General features: G+C 34.7%; 1 long non-coding RNA gene across 9 annotated transcripts; it reads right to left on the bottom strand.

Moving 5' to 3' along the window:
* Positions 1 to 14,990: 14,990 nt before the first annotated feature.
* Positions 14,991 to 24,472, bottom strand: LOC112089238. Of its 9 annotated transcripts, none has more exons than XR_002900908.1 (17): positions 24,267 to 24,472; positions 23,357 to 23,434; positions 21,050 to 21,195; positions 20,880 to 20,955; positions 20,621 to 20,773; positions 20,228 to 20,386; positions 19,632 to 20,015; positions 19,391 to 19,512; positions 19,214 to 19,270; positions 18,879 to 18,981; positions 18,685 to 18,752; positions 18,487 to 18,598; positions 18,298 to 18,414; positions 17,204 to 17,678; positions 16,950 to 17,092; positions 16,431 to 16,772; positions 14,991 to 15,455 (listed from the first exon to the last, which is right to left on the bottom strand). It is a non-coding gene; the product is annotated as an uncharacterized LOC112089238 (long non-coding RNA). The 9 variants fall into 9 exon arrangements; XR_002900909.1 differs by lacking the exon at positions 23,357 to 23,434 and having other exon boundaries at positions 14,991 to 15,223; positions 15,344 to 15,455; XR_002900911.1 differs by lacking the exon at positions 23,357 to 23,434 and having other exon boundaries at positions 17,204 to 17,285; positions 17,468 to 17,678.
* Between the last annotated feature and the right edge of the window lie 1,818 nt (positions 24,473 to 26,290).

The following is a 26,290-nucleotide window of genomic DNA, read 5'->3' as shown; positions in this document are numbered from 1 at the left end:
TCAGTTATCAAAAATGATTGTAATAGTTGTCTCACATATAATTACTGATGCATAAGCATGTTGTGGTTTGCATTTTATAGAAAATAATGTTAATCTGATCTAATCGTAAACATCATTTTAGTAAACTAAAAATAAATTTAATTAATTTAACAATGATTTAACAAATTAATATTAAATTATTTAATTAATTAAATAAAACTCAAAACTAAATTTCATATTAATGTATTAAAAATTGAATCACAAGCATCATCCACTCGTATGTAATATAAGAAATGTTTTTTTTTTGTCAAACTAACTAAAGCTGATAAAAATCTTCCTAACTAATGTTGAATATGCCAACCACAATCTTCAGTCACCATCTTACTAATTTTTGTTGGTATTATCTCTCATTTCTTGAAAAAAAAATAGACAACAAATTAGTATATTATCTGAAATTTATAAATAAAATATATTCACTTAAGAATTATTAGGATTTATTCTATTTCCGAAAACAGCCATAAAGTTTACAGTCCGTACAATTGATCCCTAAGTAAACACTATAAAATATATGTTTTTTATTTTTATGTTTATCATAGATTAGATGAATACAATATAACTTACAAATGATCAACATACCTGTTCGCCAGATTGAGCACCAAGTATCTTTTGGATGAACATACTCATAGATTTATTTGTTTTTTCTAATCCTTTCATAGATGTCTTCATTTGAATATATATTTTTAGAATTTTCTATCTCTAGTGTTACTAGAGTAGTTATGCTGAATAATTTTGAAGGTGTGGATCCATGTCCGACACAATGTATTCGTCCTGGACGTTATGGACCAAGCAATCAGGCATGTTCTATCATCCAAACTAGCTATAAAATTGGCTGTGACTTGTCTTGAAGAATTTTGAGTTAACAATGTTGAAGTGCTTCCTGAAAATAAAATTAAAGTATTAATATTCAGCATAATCAAAGAAAATTCATCAAAGTAGAAATGAATCAATTAAGAAGTGAACTAACCCTACGGATTTTAGGTTCCTCTAATACAAAGCTTCCATCAGGTTTCGTATGAGTTGCAACAAAGAATTTAACATGATTTAGTGTTTTTCCCGTCTTGATTTTCTGATACATACAAAAATCATGTACAATATTAGATTTTATTTTCCAGTGTGAGACCTATAATATAATTTTTTTACTTACAGTCTCACGTCTTTTCCTTCCAAAAATTTTTCTTCTACACAAAGGAGGCATAGTGTTTTTCTTTTGATTCTTTGTATTTTGTTCTTGCATTTTCTGAAAGCTCAAGAATAAAAATTTACCTATATTTGATATATTATGTAACAGTCTATCTAGTAAATAAACTGTACCTTTCACTTTTTGGTGATCTTAAGCATACGATTATGCCACTGAGTTTCAGGAACATTATTAGATTGATTTTACATCTTTTTAAATTGATCATCCTGTTTGGAATCTCTCCAAAGACGTTCTTTGGAATCCTTGCATCTTCTCCCTAGAACACCCATCACATATTACCTTCTTGTCATTGGGTTATCAAACCAAAATTTTGCCTAAAATAAGGAAATGAAGCCACATGAACATAAATTTTGTTTAGTAATTTAATTCTCCAAAAATAATTTACAACATTAGTAATATCTCTGATCCAATATCTCCAAATATCCAAAACATTTGAACACTAAATGTAAAATTTTAGATGTTACCTGAATTACATCTCACGCCTTATCTTTTGTGTAAGGACCAACCACTCTTCTTTCAGTGTAGTCAATAAGTAACAAATTCAAATCAGTATTTAATTGTCCCAACCATGATCCAAGTAAACCTCCAGAATCTTCAATAGGTTGACTGCTATCTTCATCAAAATGTATTATCACTTTGCAATTTTCAAACATCTCTAGCTGACACTATTTTTCCTTATATGTTCACAACTGTATCTTGTAAATAATCATATACATGAGGAGAAGATTATTAGTTTAAGATAAGTCAAATCAGCATAGTATAGTTATAGAATTTATTTACATTACCTATGACTTGTACATTTCATTTGAAGCTTTTACAATCTTGAGCAAGTGTAGGAGGAAAATTGTAAGTTATGTCATCTGGTGTTTGTGTTTCTGAATCCTAGATATCAGTAAAAAACTGGAAATCCTCCATAAACCTATATTAAAAAGGCACATTCAGTGAATAATTTATCAAAGAAAAAAGTATGCAATTAGGAAGAATTGTTCAGTGTATTATCGAGAATCAACGAGACAATAGTTTAAACACAGGAAGCAAAAACACAGAATAATATAGACAAACTTTAGAAATCATTTGTCTAGGAAATCTTAAACTTTTAGAAACTAGATTTAAAACTAATTAGTTGATTTTGATACATTCAATTCAAACCATGAACAAAAGCACAAGCAATGACGCAATAAACAATATAGATAAATTAATACGTTTCTGTGCATATATGGATCCAACAGTTTCAATGTGATTGATTTTTTCCCATCCTAATTAATTTAACAAATCTAACTTACAATTTGCTCGAATAAAAGCACAAAACACAATGAACAATTCAACAGAGAAAAAGGTAGCAATTGAGAAAACAGCTTTCAAAATCAATCGTTCAAGTTTCAAACTTTTTGGAAACCATATTTAAAAGTAATAGTTGGTTGCAGTTTAGTTCAATTAAATTCAAAAACAAAAGCATCTATCAAATATGATTAAACACAGAAAAATCAAAGTAGAGTTACCTTGATCTTGTGCGACTTCTGATTTTCTGATATGAGCGTCGTTTCTCCAAAGAGAATGGTAAACTAACCCTAAATCTAATAAATATAGTGGTAGTCAATTTACAGAAAATAATTTATTTTTACTGAATGTGTAATTTAGTTCCTGTTTAGAATTAATGAAGTAGCATGAATAGTAAAATATTTATCGACAAAGATTCAATCTATATTTTGGTCAAATAATACAATTTCCACTTAAAATAATCAAACTTTAACCCAGCCAATAGAGTACATAATAAATACATAACACAGCAAGAGCTGTAATCAAACTGCCACTGAAAAAAGCAAAATAAAAAACAAAATGTATTGTGTATTCCAAACTCAATTTTAAAGTTTGCAAAAGCTCAATGTAATATATACGGTTCATTTTTGGTACCCAGAACCAGAAGAATGAAGCTAGTTCAAACGAATTCTGTTGGAGACAGAAAACAACTACAAATTAGCATAGGTAAGTAGTAGAAAACAAGAGATCTCAGAGCTTTGATATATATAAAATCACACTATATTTCTACAAGATAAGGGAGTAAAAAGAAGAGAAATACAACTCCATTATCTAACATAATTAGAGAGATAAAAGTTAAGACCTGTTGCTTTTCGATATTGAAAGCTATTATCTTGATTCCTCGTAGAACCTTCTGGGTTTTGAAAAAAATACAACTCCTTTCCCAATATGGAAATTTTAACAAAGGAGTATTGAGAATGTAATAGAAAATATCTCAAACATTTGAAAGCAGAAAAAAGAAGTAGAAGAAACATACTTTTTGCCTTTGACAGCAAGCACACCCGCCATGACATCACTTATTAATCTATTATGAGGAAGTAGATGCATAAAGAAATACTCTGTGGCCACACATATTGGGGATTCCTTTGCCACGGAGATGTCTACATGGGTGATAAAGCTGGTTGTACCTGTCATTAAGTCAAAAATTATCAATAACGTAACTGCATATAATTATTAGTTATAGCAAACAAAGATAATAGAATATTATAAGATTACAAAAAATCAGCAGCTATACTCACTATCAAACTATTCTAAAGGATCTAGATCACCCATATCGTATATCTTTCTAGGCTGAAAATGAATCGCAATATCCCATTTCAGTTCAATATGATCTTTTACATAATACACCATTTTTGCCTGAGACGCCAATATATAAGGCTCATCCTCCTCATTATTTATAGTATGTAGCAAGAGTAAAAAATTAAGCATCTTATTACTATTTACGCCAGTTTTATACCCCCGTTTAATTCGAGTAACAACCCACTTGCATTTGAATAATATAACTCTGAAAAACTCATGGTAGTTTAACTCCATAACCTCAACCAATTTACCATAGTAAGCTACATCTCCAGCTCTTAGGTTAAGATCACTGGAACTCGCATAACTCATACTCTTAGAAGCCACATAAACACCACTATTTTGTGTTTTCAGGTAAGTATCTCTTTCTATTGTCCGAAATTTCAATCAATTGATATTGTATACTTCACAACCTTCTCAGATGGACCTAGAGCTAAGCATCGTAAATTATCATGTATACCATCTAACTCATTTTTTTATACTTTTACCTTGAACCATTTCGCAAAATTAAGATGCATTTCTCTATCAATGTCAATCGCATGATTCCTCTTGCTCTGACGACCATGTTTTCTTAATTACTCAATTTTAAACTTCCTATAAAAAAAATTACATGAATTTTTATATTAGAAAAGTTCAGTCAAACAAAACTGACTTTTCTTTAATAAGATAAAATTACTCTTGTAAGTGATCAAGTAGATGAAAATTGACCAAAATATGTTGATGTGCTTGATACCTCTCCACGTAACTAAGTGTGTGAATATGACCCGCACCAACAGGTTTACCAAAGTTTGGAAAAATAAGAGGTAGTTCTGAGTTTAGTCTTATACTTGTGTCCGCTAGAAGTCGATCATCAGCACGGCTAGCCCAAGTAAATTGTGTCTCTATATCATCAAGATAAATTGAGCAGAACGTTACATATTCATCAGCTAAATACTGCTGACAAATTAAACCCTTAGATTTAGAACGATTGCACACATATGATTTGAAATATCCAAAAATCCTGTAAATGAGTAAATCAAGTAATTTTCAACACACATATATATATATATATATATTGAGAATAGAAAAAAAAGTCACCTCTTCAGTGAAAATGTATCCAACGAAATTGAATTGACCCATCATATTTTGCTTCTTCAGTGAATATGTATCATCACCTTGAAAAACGATAAATTTGACATAAAGTCACTTCAATACGGTCTTGTAATTTATCAAGATCATTTATATCAATGACCTTAGCAGATATATCTCTAAAAAACCGACAAAGCTCAAAAATGACTGACTGAAGTCACCTCTGGTGGCAGCAACTTTCAAATTGCAAATTGACAACAAATCTCCGATTATTGTGTGACAATCGTGGCTTTTTCAACCTGATAGCTTCCTATTATTAACATCAACACAATTTAATAGGTTAGAAGCATAACCATCTGAGAATTTTACATCCTTTAAGACATTTAGAATAATGTCTTTTCCAATATTGTTAATAGTAAAACATTTAGAATAATTTGCTAGACGAAAACCATGATTTATAGAAAAAAAAATTATTTCAATGTCGTAACTGTTGTCCACTGGAATCATAATTGCACCTTGGATAAGCTAATGATGTGTACATATTCCAACCAGATAAATTTTCAAGACCAGAAAAATCACTAATTGTCCACAAGATAGGTGCTCGCATGTCAAATGTTTGTTTCGTAGAAACATCTAGAGTTTTAACCCCTTCAGACCATAACTACTTTAATGCTTTGATAAGTGGCTGCAAATAGATATCCATATCATTACCAGACATGTGCTTTCCAGGGATAACTATAGAGAAGATCATCGATGTCTGATTCATTGACATCCATAATGAAAAATTATAAGGAAATAAAATCACTGGCCAAATGCTATAACTAGAACTCATTATACCAAATGGATTAAAACCATCAGTAGCTAAGCCTTCCAAGTCCTCTGTCAGGAGTCTAACACTTCTTGGATCAGATGCAAACTTTGGATATTTTTAATCAAATGCCTTCCAAGTCCCCCCCGTCTCTTGGATGTCAAAGTTTACTATCATTGCTACCGTCAGTTGCATACCATTTCATTTGGTTAACAGTTTTTGAAGACATAAATAGACGTTGCAACTGTGGTTTCATAAGAAAGTAACGTAAAACTTCCGCAGGAACTTGTTTTTTCTATTCTCTGATCCAGGCACCATATTCTTTGGTGTATTTATTTTCCATCGAAAAGCTTCATAAAATTTGCAAGTTTGTTTTTCTGCATCATCCTCCCAATATAACAGACTATCATTAGGACATGCATGAATTGACTCATATGTCAAAAATATTTCTTATCATTGAATGAATCTGGCAAATTAGCTTGAGTAAATGCTTCTTTTAGCAAACTGAGCACCATGGATATTCCTTTGTCGCTAATCCCACCCATGCATTTGATATGATATAAATTTACTAGAAATGACAGCTTTCTAAACTTAGTGCATATGTATATAAATGTTGATTAAAATCAGTAAGCAACTCATCAAAACCCAATCTTTTACCATAATTTCCTCTCAAAGTTGATGGTTTATCCATGTCCATAGGTTGCTCTGATGATCCAATTCCATTAGATGTATTCATACCAATGTTAGGAAAAAGATCATCCAAGAGATTCACGATTGTAGTTCAACTCGAGCAATATTAATATCATGAGATATTTCTATTGTATTCGCTACGACACTAACATCCTCTCCATGAAGTATCCAACTTGTTTAGGAATATAAAAAACCAAAACACATCAAATCACCTTCGATATATTCTCTGGACTTAGATCTGGCTAGAGAACAGCGGTTACACGGACATTTTACCATATTTGCATTTGATTTAGCAAATGTAAAATCCAAGAAATTTTTCATGCCGATTATATAATATTGAGATAACCATGGTTTGTTTATCCATGAATTATCCATAATGACCTAAACGAAAATACCCTTAATTTTAACAGACGAGATTAATCATACAGTAAAAATCAAGTCAAAAAAGCAAAATATGTTTATGTAGCTGTATATGGATCCAACAGCTTCAACGTGATTGAATTTTAAGATCATAATTAATTTAACCAGTCTGACTTATAATTTGCTCAAATAAAAGCACTTAAGTAACGTATAAAAAATTCAACAGAGAAAAAAGTAGCAATTGGGAAAATTGGTGTATTATCGAGAATATAAGGTTAAAACCTAACTAAGAGCTCAACTTAACAACCAAAGTTCAAATTTAGAAAACAATAGAGACCTGCAGCTTTCAAAATCATTCGTTCAAGTTTCAAACTTTTTAAAACTATATTTGAAAGTAATAGTTGATTGCGATTTAGTTCAATTAAATTAAAAAACAAAAGCATCTATCATATATGATTAAACACAAAATATCAAACAAGTTTACCTTGATCTTGTGCGAGTTCTGAAATTCTGAAATTCTAAGATGCTTTTCCTTCTCCCTTAAGAGAATTGTTTATAAACCTATATTCGATTAATTTAGTTGTGGTCAAGTTATAGAAAATAATTTATTTCTACTAAATAAACAAAACTGATTAGTAAATATTGACTAATCAAAAATTTGAAGCATAATATTATTAATATTTATCCAATATATCAATTGATACTGGATTAGAATTCTTATCAGAATCAATATATTTATACTTCTCCTTTGTGGGTTTGCTCATTTTTTTTTTGTCTAATTTGCAAGGTGATTCACTATTAAATGATCTCGTTGCTTACGATAAGAATCCACTGATCCAGTTATTCAATTTGTTTCTCGAAAGAACAAAATGAACAGTACTATTTCATCAATGGTTTTAAAGTGTTTTGTCTTTTTTGGTGATGTATGGTGATTTGAAAAGTTGATTTGTAAACTATAGTCTACTCAAAGGGCTAAGTATTCATTGCGTTTTTGAAAAAATATCTGACAAGATTTGAATAGATGGATATCTATAGTTTTTGATATATGTATATCTATAATATTTTGTAGATGTATATCTCCAATATACAATAAACTTAACATTTTTGATTATATATATAATATTAATGCCTAAACCGCATGTAAACGATAAACGATTGTGTCTTGATCAATTGGAGTGTAAATAAAATAAAGGAATGGATAATCAGGCATATGTCATTATTCTTAATAATGTTCTGTCAAAAAATACCGCGTGTTGGATTATTAAAAAGTATGTCAATAACATATATTATAACTGATTTGATTCTAAATCTGTTTGATATAAACGATTTATTATGTTACATTTAAATTATATATCATCTGAGCCCAAAATTTGTATACATCTTATGGGCCAAAAAATTTCGTGTTGTAACCAAATTTGGACTCTTCCTTTAACAAATAAATTGTGATGGTCTTGAATGATTAAGAGGTTAGCCCTATAATTTATGAATATCTCGGTTATTGGCCTGATCTATTAAATTTATTAGTAATTAATAATGTTTTCAATATCAATCATATTGTTAATGTGTTATCTTAATATTTTCTAAATTTATTATGTATAATAATTCTTTCATCTAATTAAAGGGTTTTAAAATTCAAAATAATGAGAAAAAGTCAAATAGAATTGTCAAACAAAATAAATGAAAACATCAGATGAAATAGGTAGATTCAATGGCTAGGGAAAATAGGTGAGTGATCAAAAAAGTAGTCATCTTCAATGTTGTTAAAATCATCTGTGTAGTCAAGCCTGCAAGAAAAAGATAAATAATGAGTCGAATATTCAACAATTTTGTTTAGTAAATCTACAAGATGATATCGGTGAACAATGCTTACATAAAATGACAATTTTCGACTTCAGGAATTGGTGGATCGAACAATATTTCAGAGAATTCTCGACCAGAACAAACACATATTTCATCTGTACAATATAGAAAATTATATTAGCTACAATTGATATAAATATAAATTGATATATGGTTGGTCGATAGAATGAGAAATAACCTCCATATCGACACATCTCCCAAAATCTCAATACACAGAAAACGATTTTGCGACGAGGAGTATTTTTCCATAAGGACTCAAAATGTTCAGCATCTCTTCCCCACGATATGCAATTGATGTCGACACCCCTAAAAATCAGAATTAATATATAATTTTTCCTTAACATCGAGAATATGATAGTAAAGATTTATATATGTATTAGTCTTTGTATCAATGGATTCTTACTCGAAATCTCTAATTGTAAATTTTAGAACACTTGAGTTGATTCTCTGATTTCCGATCCAAAATTGGTCTTGACGTTCCAATTGACAACCTTTAATAATACCTCCGATCAAATCAACTAGCATAAAGCAATATATTCATATAATTAAGTAGAGTATTAATTAATCTAATTGAGTATAATAAAATACTAAGAAAACATACCAACGTCTATGTTTTCCATCAGAGATTCATCAAGGATACTTCTAAAATTAGCAAATGAATACAACTGGTCATCTGATTTAGTCGATGTCTTCTCAACATGAGTATCCTCATCGATACAGATATGGAGACCATTGACTGTAATCCTTGAGATTCCCATGTGTGGAGTAATTTTGAAGTTACCAATGAAGTACCAATCTTTATCACACATCATGCCTTCATAATGGTCTACTAAACGATTCGGAATCGATGCACGTATTCGATCACCCTAGATTTTTAGTTAAAAAATAATGATGGTATTGATAATATATTAAGATTCAGACAGTATGTTATTTTTGAAGTTATACTTACATGTTCGTCTGCGAATATAAACGATCGCTGAATACCGTGAACACCTAGGCTTTCCTCGACACTCTTGATAACTTGAACACAGATAGAAAATCGATCAGATGCTATATCTAAATCAGAAATCATCGTGCAAGGAGACATTTTTTTCAAAAATAGATGCAGTTATTCTTAACAATGAATATAATCTGATTACGATTAACAAATGGGTACTACTTTAAATTGAAAACCACCGTTACGACAACCAATAGTAGTGTTTGCAATGTTTTGAGAAATAACGGTCATATTTACCACCGCTAATTTACTTGAATATATGTGTCATGTTTTGTTATAATTATAATCTAATAATTATGAAAATCAATAATAGAAGAACCTCATCAGAATCATTACTAGGTGATAAAATGACATATAATTGTGATGATTATTAATATTTATTTTATTATGATAATAATTGTGATACTAGCTTTTTTAGAGGCTTAGACATAGAATTTTTTTTTCTGAAGGAATATTTATGAGATTTTATTTCGTTTATTATATAAAGTACAATTTTTACTATATTTAATTAATATTACTGGTATAATTTTATTTTAATATTGTAAATAAGTGTTGTTTATCTTAAAAAATAATATATACCAAAATTTTAACAAAAAATATTATACAATTTAACTATTATTCATAAACTCAAATATAAAAATATTATACGATTTCTTAAATATATAAAGCCCGCGCTTGGCAAAAATTGAAAATAAAAATGTGATGTTTATGTTACAAGAATCTCGATAATCAAATTATAATAAGGTTTATATAATGATTGTGTCAGCGCGGCGCGGGCAGATACCTAGTTTTTTTAAACAGCCAAAATAATTCATGTATTTTTCTTTCGGCTTTTATATAGTTGTATATAAGTAGTAAAAGCTTTTTAGGAGAAGTGCTCTTCTCTCTCTTCTCTCTCTTCTCTCTAGATCTTTCAGAGAGAGAGTGTGATCTTATCTTTTTTTGGTTTTCTTCTGATTGATCGGAGAATAAATTCCAGTATGTCTGGATCTTTGTGTTATATACCTTTCTGTTCATCGGATTTTAGTTTTCCGGCGGTATCCGGATTTCTCTTCGGCTTGTTCAATTTTGGTTTTGTTTTTCTCTCCTTTGTTCTTCTTGTTTTCTCTTTCTGGAGAGAAATCTTTAGTTAGTTTTCCTTTTGCATCAGCTTGTCGAGAAGTTAATCCTTTAGAAGTATTGGCAGATACTTGTTTCATTGAAGTGCTAGATATATCATCGCTCTGATTTGAAAGTTTATCTAGGGCGATGGTTTCTCAATTGATATTTTATCTAGTTGGTGCAGTTAGGTTAGAGTGGGATGTAAAGATTTGGAGTTCAAGTCGTGTTCTGACGGTTCTTTGGAGAGTATTCCAGTTTAATCTGCTGAGGATTTAATTTCTGATGGCTCAAGCATAGATCAAGTCAATCTCTTCTGACGATTCAGTGCAAAAGGCGTTAATAACGGTACAAGAAAGGACCAATGATAGAATAAGTTTACTGGCGGAATTGAAGAAATCCAGCAAATTTGCCGGCGGCAAAAGTTGACGGTAGAAATTTTGTTGATTCAGCGGCGAGAGACGTCGACTGTAATGTTCCGTCTTCCCCATTGAACATGTTGCACACATGTGTCTGATGTTGCGTAATTTTTATCTTCTTGTGTGTAACTATTGGGTTTATTTACTAGGCCTCTTTTGTACCGTTTCAGCCCATTTGGACTTTTCAATATAATTGAAAGTCGACAAAAATATATATCTATATATATAAAGGAGAATGTTCTCTCTTTTCAGGCTTCCACGTCATTTAAGCTTTCTCTATTTCGATGACACATCAGCATTATTTTTTTTCTTAATCTCGCTTCAACACTCTGATAATTTGGGCTTCCTATATTAAGCAAAACTAGATTATTGAAATCCATTAAAAATTGGGCCTGCGGAATTAGATTATTAAAACTCATTAAGAGTTGGGCCTACAGATACCAATCTTTCCTCCCACCTCTTCGCCTCTTTCTTTTGTTTCTCAACGATCTGATTTTCTAAAGTTACAGCAACGTCGCCTCTCTTCTTCTCCATTACTCCATTCAATGTCATAACGTTTCAATTTTTCCATACAATAATCACTCAATAATATCACCATTATTACCACCTCAATTAAATCATTTTTTGAAACTGACATACCATTTAATCGCTGAATTCAACTCTCTTGCATCCCCAATTTCGTTGTATAAATAGGCCTCCAATCACTCCTTCTCTTTTTATATCATTCCCCACTGCTAATTCTAACCATAAAAAAAACTCTCCCACCTGCTTAAATTCACCCAGATATGGGAAGCTGTCAAAAACTTTTTGGGGATTTGAAAGCCGGCCGTGGTGTTCAACCAATTGTTGCTAGGCTACTTAGGTTTTGGGAGGCCCGTAACGTTAAGAAAGGTGGAGAGCTCATGGGTGTTGACATGCTCCTCCTAGATGAGAAGGTGACTTTCACATTTAAAGATCTTCATATTTTGTTCCAAGTGTCGACTGCGTATAATTTTTGGGCTGTTTGTTCTCAACGTCGTCTACGTAACTTACTAAATAATATTACCATCTTTCACCAATCTCTGTCATTGTTTTGTCAGGCGACTCTTATTCAAGGATCAATAAGCGTCCACCGACTTAACACCTTCAAGCACCTTATGCACGAGGGAGGAATATATGCTATAAGTGGGTTCGATGTCACCCGGAGCAACCCTCAGTTCAAGCTGTCTGACTCCAACATATCCATCCGGTTTACTGAACAGACCACCTTCGTTGAAATTTTTGACCCCAACTCCCCAATACCGACAGATATGTTCAGATTCCGTAGCCATGACGAATTGCTAAGCTTGGCTAACACCAATTCAGACCTCCCTAGTGATTCTGAACAAACATATAGAAATAGCTACATAACTATTTTCTTTGCTATTGTCACGCAGCTAACTCATTCTTTATTCCTGGTCAGACATAATTGGTGAAATTGTGATGATTAAAACCATCCACGACGACCACACCCACATCACTCAGCGGATTATGGCCCAGATACGACTGTCCAAGTAATCCTCCACCAATTACTTTGCACTGGTCTTTTCATTTTTTTAAAAAATCCTCCAACTCACAATTTATTAATCATATTCATTGATTCCCACAGCAACGTAATCGTCACCATGAGTGCTTTCGATGGGCTAGCATCCCAACTACACCAGAAACTCCAAAGCTCTAAAGTGGACCCCCGAGTACTCCTTGCAACTAATGTGAACCCCAAGTTTGTAGGAGGTTTGTTTACGGTCCCAACTTTGAATGCTTAAAATTCTAATATTTACTCAGGGACCCTTTTGCGATGGATTTGATAATGTTTACTTATTAGACACTGATTTTGTTTTTGTTTGCGCTTTTAGTTAATTTAATACCTTAAAATATTAAATCTTGCCGTAATTTTGGCTGCCATATAGGGAGGCTATTCCTAAATGCAACATCAGGGAGTCATTTCTATTTCGACAACGACACGGACTCCTGCAGAAGCTACTCCGAGCTGTAAGATATATATAGATATATATATATCTAGACATACAATTTTAAATGATCTTTTCACATATTTAATCTACATCATCTACTACACACACTTCATCAATAGACACTGCAATGTGGTTGACAAAGACAATGGGAAATCCAAGGCAGCTTCTACATACTGTGGGGTACAAAAGCTTGAGTCTGTTACAGTTGCAGAGCTAAATGAATTCATCCTCAAGTCTGCACCACAGGTTAAGAAAAACAAACCAAATGATTATATTTACTAACCACTCTCAAAGATGTCTTCCCACACTTTACAACGCAGGCCATTCAGTTCCTATGCACAAGCACAGTGATGGACATCCAAACCAAAAACGGCTGGTGTTACATCTCATGCTCCAAATGTTCGAAGAAACTGCACAGAGGTACCTCATCCTTCACGTGCAGTGTTTGCCACAACTCCAATGCTGTTGCGGTCATAAGGTATCTCAGTTTACTATCTTGCCCAAACCACAAATAGGTAGTCATGTATGAAACGTTATCAAAAACTAACTAAAAGGTGACATGTATGCTATCCAAAGGTACCGAGTGGAAATGGTAGTCTCAGACAGCTACGATTCCGCTGTTTTTGTAGCTTTTGATACAGACATAGCCAAACTCACAAATGTCCGAGCATCAGATGCCGGAGCCATCACAGTATGTTCACCTTACTACTTAACTCCATACCCATCTTCACACATAACCATGTAGGCTACAACCATTATGGCTTTCCAATTTTGATTCATAGAGTTCCATGTAACCAATGTGCAGGATAATCAGGAAACAGATCTCCCACAATTCATCAAAGACATTGTGGGTAAAACATACACTTTCCAACTGAAGCTATCTGAGTACAACTTCACAGCCAAACATCAAACATTCACAGTTGCCCGCATTCTAGAATCTCCTGAAGTTTTGCCATCAGCAACATTTGACACCCAGGTCTATTTTGACATTTCGTTATCTCCACTAACTCTTTCCATCGTATGCACAATTTCAATATTCTTAAACATTTTCAGGTCTACATGAATGACCCTGGAATGACTGCCACTCTCCCTCAATATGTACAACCACCGAATGATAATTCAAGTACAAGCGATCCAACAATTGTTAATCCAACACCTGAATCTGAGGAACAGCCACCCAAAAAGGCTCGGACAGATTAGCCGCCGCCGCTCATTCACCCCAATCTTATCTACTATGTTTTAAGAAGAATTTACCGTTTTGTTTTCTATTATCTTCAGCATTTGACTTTGTAGTTGTGGTCCTCGATATGTGAGACGACCAATATATTGTGAGAGTATTTATATTTACTTCTCGCTGTTCAATAAGAAAGAGGAGTTTTGTCTTCAACTTTCATAAGATTTTTCTTCTCGGGAAATAATGCACCTACAAAGACATGTATACTTCTACTTTCGATGAAATTAAGAGTATTGTCAATAATATTTTCCTATCGTATAAACCAACGCAATCAATCTTATGCTCAATTGAACTGTCATACACAGTATCACAATCAACAAACCACAGAAGATTTACGCAATCTAATTAGGATATGTTTATCTTTATGAGTGAAACATAAAAGGAAAGAGACCTCTATTTTCATTTCGAGCATGGTTTGTTCATTTTGTCTTGCGAATCATAAAACCAACAAGAGAAAGTGAAAAAAGGAACCACAACTACGTAGCCAAAAGAAAGACATGGAAATTTGTTGGCGATAGAGTTTTAAGCATCAAATTGTCAAGGAGACGAAAATATCTCACCATATAATGATATAAATATGATCACCATATATAACGGGCACATAGCTGTCGCTTATGATTTAAGGCATATTTAATAGCGTTAATTACATAATATTATTGTTATATATCAATTACAATATTTCAGTTACAAAATGCCCAGATGAGGTAAAATGCCCAGATGAAGTAAACTTACCCTTCTTCCAAATATCACCTATTGCTCCCCAATTACCAAATCTACGTGTAACAGACATCATGGTGCACAAAACACCTCTTGATAAAGGGAAAACGGTTTGCCAACATGAACATTCCCTGGAAAAAAGAATGAAGTGTTTGTCCAAAAACAACACTATAGTTATGAAGAAAGCTTCCCTTCCCAAAAAAGGTAGGAATATGTACTACCCAAAACTAATTTCATAGCTACTGAACAACCTCACTACGCAATGAAATGCAGGTGTCCAGAAAGGTGACCAAAGTCAGCCATGGCTATCTGCTGAATATCTCTCAACTCCAAACATGTGTTTCCTCCACTCCAGCCAGACACCTGAAAGCCAGGGTATTCACAGTTATCTAAACAAACAACGCAAATCACCGAGCATTTATAATTATTTATAAAATCACTTCTACCAATGTTCTAGGTCTAGCTAAGAAAGCCCGAGAGGTCCAGAAGACGTTGTTATCATCTAGAAGAGGCCCAAAAAATGATAAAGGTACATTTACAAAAAACATAAGAGTGACGATGTTTAAAAGGCGACAACTAACCACAGGTTACTTTCTGCACATCTTATTTTGATAGTGTTAGCTCAACTACCAACTCAAAGAACCGTCTCTCACGGAGTCACAAAAACTCGCCGTAAGAAAATTTATAAGTATCTCTCCGGAGTCGCTTTACCTATATTTTCACATAATTTTTTAACAACAATGCATGTATTCTAGGTGTGAAAGAGGAGACAAGGCTACCTCCCTGGATGGCTCCCAATTTTACCATGAAAACCGACTTACACTTGATTAACACAAATGGGATGCGTTGTCAAAAAGGTGGCTTACTTATATGTCAACAAATGTGTACAAGGTTTTGCAGCCTAAAAACAATTTAAACGGTTAATATAATGTGCAGCTGTGGCAAAAACCAGAAGGGAATTTCGGCAGAAATTAAGAGCAAACCAAAAAGCCAATAGAAGCAGCTCCTGTAAGTACACATATTGCGACCATAAAAACAAACTTAATGGAACGTGAATTGCAATTCAGTATTTTTGGAAAAAAAGCTCATAGTCGTGTTATTCTACATTTCCCCAGCAATAGCTGTACGGTCCGCAAAGGTTTCAGGTACAAATAAATTCCAAAGCTATCAAATCAATAGTTTCACAAACCATGCAATTTCCAACTACAACTGAAACAGCTTTCAAATCTAATGCAGGATCGACAATAGGCTACCAATCAATCAATACGGAATTAGTTGCGTGCTCATTTTGTGATGCATTAGTATGGGTAGGTGAAGCTGTTGGAAATAAAACCTTACCAACTAAAAGACTGTTCAGCATTTGTTGTCAACAAGGACGTGTGAAGCTCCCACGTGTTAAGGACCCGCCGTCACCGCTGAAAGAGGTACTAGAATTACCGGAATTCCGTCAAAATATCCGTGTAGTGAATGCGATGCTGGCCTTCACATCAATGGGGGCACACGTGGATCATACTGTCACAGGAACTCAAGGACCGTTTACCTACAGAATCCATGGTCAGAATCATCACCAAATAGGCTCCCTGGTGCCTGTTGAAGGGAAACCACCACAGTTTCTCCAACTTTATATATTCGACACAGCAAATGAGGTCCACAACCGAATCAAAGCAATCACCGGTGGAGCTGCAAAACTCAAAATTGATGAGAATATTGTCGATCAACTGATCACAATGTTGGATGCAAATAATCATCTTGCAAAAATATTCCGCCATGCAAGGGATCGTTATGAATCTGATAAAACAGTTGAGTTCAATATCAGGTTGATTAGCCAAAAGCATCGTGGGAGACAATATGATTTACCAAGTGCTGACGAGATTGGGGGGTTAATAGTTGGTGACTTGACAATCAACACTGGAGGAAGAGATGTAGTTCTCCAATTCAAGTCTTCTTCACTACAGAGGATCAGTGATCAACACCCACTCTTCATGAGCCTCAAGTATCCACTATTATTCCCATACGGTGAACAAGGTTACCACGATAAGATACCATATTCAACAACGGAAGGGACGAAAATAAAGAGGGAATGCATGATGATGAGAGAATACTATGCTTACCAACTTCAAACTAGATTGACAGAGGGTATGACGATCATCAAGGGTGGGAGGTTGCTGCATCAGTATATTGTAGATGCTTACACTGCAACGGAGCAAGAAAGATTACGCTTTATCAGGCTAAACCAAAAGAAATTGCGAGCAGATTTATACAACAATGTATGTGATGCAGTTGAGAGAGGCGACACAGATGCCCGGAAAGTTGGCAAAAAAGTTATTTTGCCATCTTCATTCACTGCTGGACCAAGATACATGGCTGAAAAATACCATGACGCAATGGCTATTTGTAGATGGTATGGGAATCCAAACTTATTCATCACAGTCACCGCAAATCCCAGCTGGACCGAAATAACCGATCACCTTGACGCGTATGGCGGAGAATCGGCAAACAGTAGGCCAGATTTAGAATGCCGACTCTTTAAGCTAAAACTGGATGAAATGATGGCAGACTTCAAAAAAGGCACATTCTTCCCTGTTCCTGCAGCAGGTAATATCTTTTCAAACATATTGCTTTGTTTTAAATTACCTCACTTTCCTGATTACTCCCCTGAGATCAAGGCTATTAGATACGTAATTAATTCAGGCCTAACAGATTTCACACTCTAAAACTATAACAACTAACCAGGACGCCATTCAAAACTAAGCAAAGTGAAAATGATATCCAAGAATGGATATCACCACACCTGCTGTCACATTCACGTAGAAATAAGACTTCCTGTGTTCCCTATTTAATAGATTAGTAATGCTGTCACATCAAAGTACCTAAGTAGACGTCATATTAAATCAGTTTTGGAGTTTAACCTGTTCAAAGAAAAAGTGCAAAATTGTAATATTAAGTTCGCTTACATCAATAGTGGGCTTATTAACGTTTGCCAAGTACACCATTTCTGCTACATAACTTTTAAAAAAAAAAAATTTAAGATTAAATAGTTGTATACAAATTTGACAGCAAACTTCCCATATAACACGAAATATGTAGGCCTTATATGTGAAATTATTTTTTGTGAGAAATCATATTCAAAACATTTATACATATTTTATGACACAATAGCGATGACACCAACGAAACTAACAAGAAACCTGTTTTTACGATTTACCTGTTGCAGTGGTATGTACTATTGAATTCCAAAAGCGTGGACTGCCACATGCACACATTCTCCTTTGGTTTGAAGGTTACAGGGAAGCAACACCTTCATTGATCGATCAGTATATTTCTGCCGAATTACCAAACAAACAGTCAGACAAAGAAGGGTTTGAGTTAGTGCAGCGACATATGATGCATGGACCTTGCGGTAAGACTCGGCTGAAGTCGCCATGCATGGAGAAAGGCGAGTGCACCAAAAACTACCCAAGACCATTTTCCGAGCAGACAAGCATTGATAAATCTGGATTTGTTGTCTACAGACGACGAGAAGATGAGTCAACATATGTTATGAAGGGTGATACCAAACTTGACAATCGTAATGTTGTGCATCATAACCTACCTCTTTTGAAGAAATACAAGGCCCATATCAACGTCGAGTGGTGTTGCAGAACCAGCGCTATTAAATATCTCTTCAAGTACATTACAAAAGGTGTGGACAAAGCAACAATTGTAATCGAGAAGTCAAAGAAAAGCAAAAATGCTGATGACCAGAAGAAATCAGATAACAACACCACCAATGAGATAGATGATTACCTTGACTGTCGTTATGTGTCAGCATGCGAGGCAGCTTGGAGAATATTTGCGTTCCACATACATTACCACCAGCCTTCTGTAATGAAGCTCTCAATTCACCTACCTGGTCAACAAAGAGTGGTTTTTGAGCAGACGGTGGATTTAACGAATGTCTTATCAAGAGATGATATCGAGCGAACTATGTTCACCGCTTGGGTTGGAGGCAAACAACATATATGAGGAAGCGCAGAATTTAACATATGTGGAATTTCCAACTATGTTTGTCTATCACAGCTCTGAGAAAATATGGACTCCAAGAAAGAAGCGAGCATCGATAGGGAGAGTGGTGTACATACCCCCAACTGCTGGTGAACTGTACTACCTAAGGATTCTGGTCAATGTTGTCCGAGGTCCTAAAAGTTTTGAAGAAATATTGACAGTTGGAGGAATCACATATACAGAGTTCAGAGATGCATGTTACGCAAGAGGATTACTGGACGATGACAAAGAATGGCATGATGCTCTAGACGAACCTGCATATTGGGCCACAGCCACTCAGATGAGGAAATTATTTGTCACCATCTTACTGTACTGTCAAGTGGGCAACCCCGTACAACTTTGGAATCACGCTTGGAAGTATTTGGCGGAGGATATCCTATACAAGAAGAGGAAGGAGTTTAACTTCATGGGTTTACAACTAGATGATGCACAGCAACAGCAATATACGTTGATGGAAATCGAGAAACTACTTAAAGAAAACGACAGGTCACTAACCGATTTCAAAGGGGTGCCTCTGCCTGATAAAACCATTCTCCAAGACATAAACAACACTGTGCTCAGACAAGAAATGATGTTTGACAAAGACACAGAAACAGAAGAACACAACAGGATGTTTGGGTCATTGAATGAAGACCAGAGAAGGGTATACGATGCAGTTTTGGAATCCATAGAGAATGAGGCAGGGAAGCTGTTCTTTGTTTACGGCCCCGGAGGTACCGGTAAAACATTTTTATACAAGACAATTATCGCCTAGCTTCGTTCAACAGGAAGAGTAGTGATTCCTGTTGCATCAGCTGGTATCACGGCTCTACTACTACCAGGAGGCAGGACGGCTCACTCACGTTTCAACATACCACTAAACATTCACCAGGGGTCGGTCTGTGATATTCAAGCGGGATCAATGTTAGCTGGATTGATAGCAAAGGCAAAGTTGATAATTTGGGATGAGGCACTGATGGCTCATCGACACACATTTGAAGCACTAGACCAAACACTAAGAGACTTGCTTTCTACAGAGGATGAATCTGCAGCTCACAAAACATTTGGTGGTAAAACAGTCTTGCTGGGTGGTGATTTCAGACAGATCTTACCTGTTGTTGCACAAGGGAGCCGCCAAGATACTGTCTCAGCGTCCGTGAGTAAATCATACTTGTGGGAGTCATGTAATGTCTTCATGCTGTCGCAAAACATGAGACTCCAACAAGAGGATATAGAATTCGCCGATTGGATATTGCAAGTTGGTAACGGAACTGCCAAAACAGTACAAGAAACTCAAGAAAACCACAGTGAAGGAGATAAAATATCCATTGCTCAAGATTTTATGCTTCCTAAAACAGAGGACCCGCACAATGATATCGCAAGTGCAGCATACCCAAACTTCCTACAGCATTACCAAGAACATGACTACCTGACAGAAAGAGCAATACTGACCCCAAGGAATGAGACAGTTCATGAAATAAATGATTACTTGCTATCCAAGGTACCTTCTGAAATGCGGGAATATCTAAGGTCGGACAGCACCGAAATGGAGGCAACACCAGATGGTGACTGGAGATCACACTACGCTGTAGAGTACCTAAACTCCCTGGACTTCCCTGGGTTACCAAATCATCGTCTCCACCCAAAAGTCGGTATACCTGTAATGTTGTTACGCAACCTCAATCAAAAAAACGGCTTATGCAATGGGACCAGGTTAGTGATTACACGTCTAGGAGACAGAGTTCTTGAGGCAGAGATACTAACTGGGACACACGTGGGTGAGAAGGTATTAATTCCAAGGATTCAATTATCACCGACCGACACCATGCTTCCATTCACACTGCGAAGACGTCAATTCCCCATCAGAATATGTTATGCAATGACGATTAATAAGAGCCAAGGACAAAGCTTGAAACGAGTTGCTCTCTATCTACCAAAGGGAGTATTCAGCCATGGGCAGCTTTATGTAGCACTTTCACGTGTAACTTCACCTGGAGGCCTTAAAATTCTTGATGAAACATCAGTGACGAGCAAGGGAGAAGGCGTCTGTAATATCGTCTACAAAGAAATATTCAACAACCTGCCCAAAGCATGAGGTAATGACTATAACTTCTTACTGAAGAAAGATATTGAACTTGCTCATATGACAATTAAAATCACAGGTGTGAAGGATGCGGACAAACAATGCGCTCATATACGAAGAAGCTAAATTTCAGAGGAAGATCAGGTATGCATGATCCAAATAAACCAAGCAAGAGAAGCCCGTGTAATCCAAAACCCATTTCCTTTTATTGTGGACCACAATTCACAGGACATCTTTTCTTTAAGATTTATGGTAATTCAGTTCTAATAACTACGGAAATTGTTTCTAATAGAATCACCACACTGTAATAATCGAAAGTTTATAATATTTTAAAATAAATTACAGAACACCAAGAAAGGGGAAAAAACAATGACGGCATACACACGCTCATACTACTAAAGATTCATTAAAGTATTCCACTAACCAACTTACCAGTAAAATAAAAACACACTGAACACAATTTATATAAATTTACATGAAAGAAGTTGTACGACAATATGAAATGGTTATACAAGATTAATAATGCTCTAACTCGCCCTAAAAAAGAATAAATCAACAGCCGTCACAGATGCGATATTGTAAAACAACATGAAACGATTGAAAAGTAACGGACACACCCACTGAATAGGTAGGAATAAATATCCACAACCATTATGAAGAGAATTTAAGGCAAATAAATTTGTAATCAATACAATCTAACAACACTGCGGAAAACTACTATATAAAGGTACCTAGCTACAGCCACATCAACCATTCGCACAAAAAATACTAAATATGCAAAGACAAAGAAAACTCTGCCCACTTGAAGCTCTCCCAAATGAGCTACTCAGAGAAATCTTCTCACGTGTAGCCAGTTCATCACGCACAGACGTACGCAACATCATGCAATCATCACCAGAGTTGGCGCAACATGCAAAAGACAACCAAGTGGTTAAGAGACTCAACCTAGGAGCATTTGCCAGCCGTCCATTATGGGCACTAAACAACTTTCAAGCACTCATGGAACGATGTCTTGAAAGTGGAAACGCAGAAGCACACTACGTGAAAAGGCATCTTAGAATACTTTCAGCACAACAACCCCACCCTAGGACTGGAGCATTTGAAGACATCAGCAGACAGTTCCTACAAGAATGGTATTTACCTCTATGGTATTCTCATGTTATGCAGGGGAGAAATGGATGAGGGCAAAGCATACCTAGACAAGCTACAGTGGAAAGAAAACAAAAAAACAGCTGACCAATGCTGGAGAAGTATCCAAACATCTCTACAAGGCATTCCGGTCATAAAGAAAAGTCGATACCGCAACACCCTAAGAAATAACAAACCTCCACCAGAATGCCACCTCAACGACATGGACAACCGGTGCAACAAATGCTACTACTACAAGCAAATGAGGAAGTTTGTTAGCATTAGGACTCTCTAGAGCAATAGTGGACATAGCCGCAGAGACGCCGACCTAGCTTCTCACTTTAGAAATCGTATTTGCGTTAAATTATGCAACACTTGACAAGTTAATTCTGATATGCTGTGAAATCATGAATTTGGGTAAAATAAGAACAATATTTATCAGATGTGTTTATTAATAAAGCATTTAACAAATTAATGAAACAATTTATGACCAGAAAAAAATGCGAGAAAGAAACATAAAAAGACGGGAGGAGCAATATATTGGCCACCGAACTTAAGAAAAAAATAAGACGAATAAAAGAATATAGTAAGTGGGGAGAAAGTTGCCCACAAAAAAAATTAAAAACAAAAACAATTAAAAACTAAAATCTGATGTAAAGAAAAATGGGAAAACGACGACGCCTGAATTTAGAATTTATAAAAAAAACCAACAAATAAATATCGGATAAAAAATTAGACGGGCGAAAACACAAGAACCAAATGAAAACCAACAGTGCAGTTACGGACGCCACTAAAGATTTCACTTGAAACGGCTGTACTAAATTACGTGAAATAAAGGGCCACTACTCTATATTATGAGTAATAAATCACATTGATTACAGTATTAATTCAGAGCAAACCCCTAAAGCAAACTCCACTATATATACCCACATAGGTACACACAAACACAACAAACAACCCGAAAAACTACTCCGGGAAAAAAATGCTTCCCAAAAGAACACTTTCAAACTTTGAGAAACTACCAAATGACCTTCTCGGTGATATTCTTTCAAGAGTTGCCGAAATCTCCCGCACATCATTGCGTAATACCATGGCAGCATCTCCAGAGCTAGCAAAGGTGGCAAATGACAAGCGCGTCAACAAAAAAATGAACCTCAACCCTCTGGCAATGAAACCATTACAAGCACTAAACAGATACACACAGCTAATGGAGAGATGTCTACAACACAGAAATACTGAGGTCCACTACATCAAAGGCATACAAGAGTACTTCCACCGCAACAACACAAACATTGGACTCCATCATCTAAAATCAGCTGCAGAAGGATCATATGAAAATGGTATGTATATCTATGGTATTATCATGTTATGCAGAGGAGCAGAAGAGGAAGGGAAAAAATATTTGGAGAAACTGGGATGGAAACAGAACAAAGGGAAAGCAACACAGTGTTAGAAATTCAACAAACGAGCACTGCATGGTATACGGGTCGTCCAGAAACGACGCTACATGACAACACTTGTGCCAATAAACCAATTCTATGCAACCTAAAAGACCTCACCACAGCATGCTCAAACTGTTTCTACTATAAACAGATGGTGAAGTTTGTATTCATCATTTGAAACCACCTACTAGATTCACTATCTCCCAACGCTATGTTAGAATCACGGTTTCAATAATAAAATTAATTATGAAGTCATTGAAAACTAAGAACAACATCAATTACAAACAAAATAACAGGAAAGTACGAGTAGCAAACAAATTCCAACGCCAAACAAATCAATGGTCAAAGAGTCATACTAACAAAATAGAAAATAAAATAATGATTACAATGAATTTTCAGGCCCTAGAGCTAACGCCTAAAAGTTAAGCAACCAATTTGGCATATGAACAACTGATTACAAAACACCCCAAAAAGTAGGTAAATATCATAATAACTGACCACAACACAACGACAAGATTGAACGGAGACACCAGCTGAATCGCCTCTCACGGCCACACAATCCACAAACACATCCACATTTGTATCGAGATCTGACCGAGACCTAAAACAGAGGGCACCAGAGAATAGAGTTCAATGAGAATGATTGCAATGGGCAGACACCTAAAGCTATTCGGAAATTCATCGGGAAAAAAAAATGAGGCATTCCAATTTTGGAGGTAGAAGAGGAGCACGAGAACTGTAGAAGTCACAAAGGAGAAACAAAAAAATTCCTGGGTTTAAAGATAGCTAAACCGGCCCAATAAAATAAAAAGAGTTACGTGACAACAAAACTGAGCTTCTGTAAATTGGGAGAACCTATAATCATCCCAAAGGTAATACGATAACAGCCCATACACAACACGCCAACCCATATAAAAAGCCCAACAAACCAGTGTCTTCCATTAATTATATGTCCAGCCAGATTACAAGAGTACCAAATACTATTGAACCTGAAACTTAAAGGAAAACGTATAAATAAATATTCAGTGATCTAACGTAAATGGAAAATTTAAAGACAATCAATAATAATGACCAAACGGATGGAAAAGTAACACAAAACGGAGGTTATTAAAAAAAAACCAAAACACAAGGGGAGGCAAAAATTGCTATAAATAGACAAATGTAGTGTACGAACGCAATAATAACCACACAAACAATGGGAGACCAGCAAAACATATCATATTCTTTCTCCTATGAAACACATCTTCGTAATACATATAGCTCCACCACAATACATCTAATCATCAAAAGACCACACACAGAGCAGAATGATATCATCATCGATATACCATACGCCAGAGACGGATTTTCAACATCACAAACTACCTTAACACAAACCATAGAATCTCTTCTTACCTATCATGAAATAGAAGAGACACAAGCAAGAAGAACAGCGGCTTACTTTGTCAGCTTCTTAAACGCAGTGCAAATATCTCATCAAACTGATATAGGTACAACCATTGATATCTATTTCAAAATTAGCGATAATAACTATCATGCAAGGTCAAAGATGGACACAGACACTCTCATAGCCAATCTCAACACGACTAAAAGGAATCCAACATTTGAAGATGAAAATGAAGACTGCCCAATCTGTCTACAAACATTTAAAGGAATAGAAGACATCAACAGCCTACCATGTAATCACATGTACCACCATCAATGTATTGTCAACTGGCTCTATACAACTAAAAATTGTCCAATATGTAGGGCCGCAGATTTCTAAACTGCTGGTAGAAAAAAATTTCAGTTGCATGTACTAATTTATACTTTGACCATGCTCTCAGTTAGAGTTTAATAATAAATGTGTATTAAAAATAATATTTTTAAATAAAAAAATAATCTTAAAAAAAACACAAAACATACAATGTACAAATGATAGCACAGACAAAACACGAATTACAATTATCTACACTTTTTTCAAAACAAGAACGACCAATACAAACCATAAACCGAAAAAATACAAAAACATAATTAGTAATCCCACGCGAAGCGCAGGTCACCACCTAGTATATATATATATAGTTGATATATTTTTAAGATTTTTCCCATATATATATATATTCTTCTATATTTTTTTATGCCTTCTATATATAAAACAATATAGATTTTGTTCATTTTTGCCAACTAAGAAATAATAAAAGAAAAATAGAATAGTATGAAGAAAATCAAAAACCATATGCATAGAAAAAAATATTTCTACAGCTTTAGAATTCTTAGTTAAGGACTTAGTTTTAGATTGGAAAAAATGCTGAAAAAAACTCTTAACTCACAACTTTCAGTCAAAAAAATCACCAACTACTTGATGGATAAAATAAATCTTCAACCAAGCCATTTTAGAGCCAATGCTAATCAATAGTTATAGTTAACTAACGATAAAAGTATAATGGCTCAGTTGAAATTTTTTTGGTGATAAAATGTTAAATTTTATTTTTTTTGTCAAAAAGATAATTTTATTTTACTAAAATTTTAGATTAAAATAA

Source organism: Eutrema salsugineum, unplaced genomic scaffold (genome assembly GCF_000478725.1).
Source record: "Eutrema salsugineum unplaced genomic scaffold, Eutsalg1_0 scaffold_12, whole genome shotgun sequence".
NCBI lineage: Eukaryota > Viridiplantae > Streptophyta > Magnoliopsida > Brassicales > Brassicaceae > Eutrema > Eutrema salsugineum.
The sequence above is the reverse complement of the archived record's forward strand: the minus strand, read 5'-3'. Positions and strand labels throughout refer to the sequence as shown.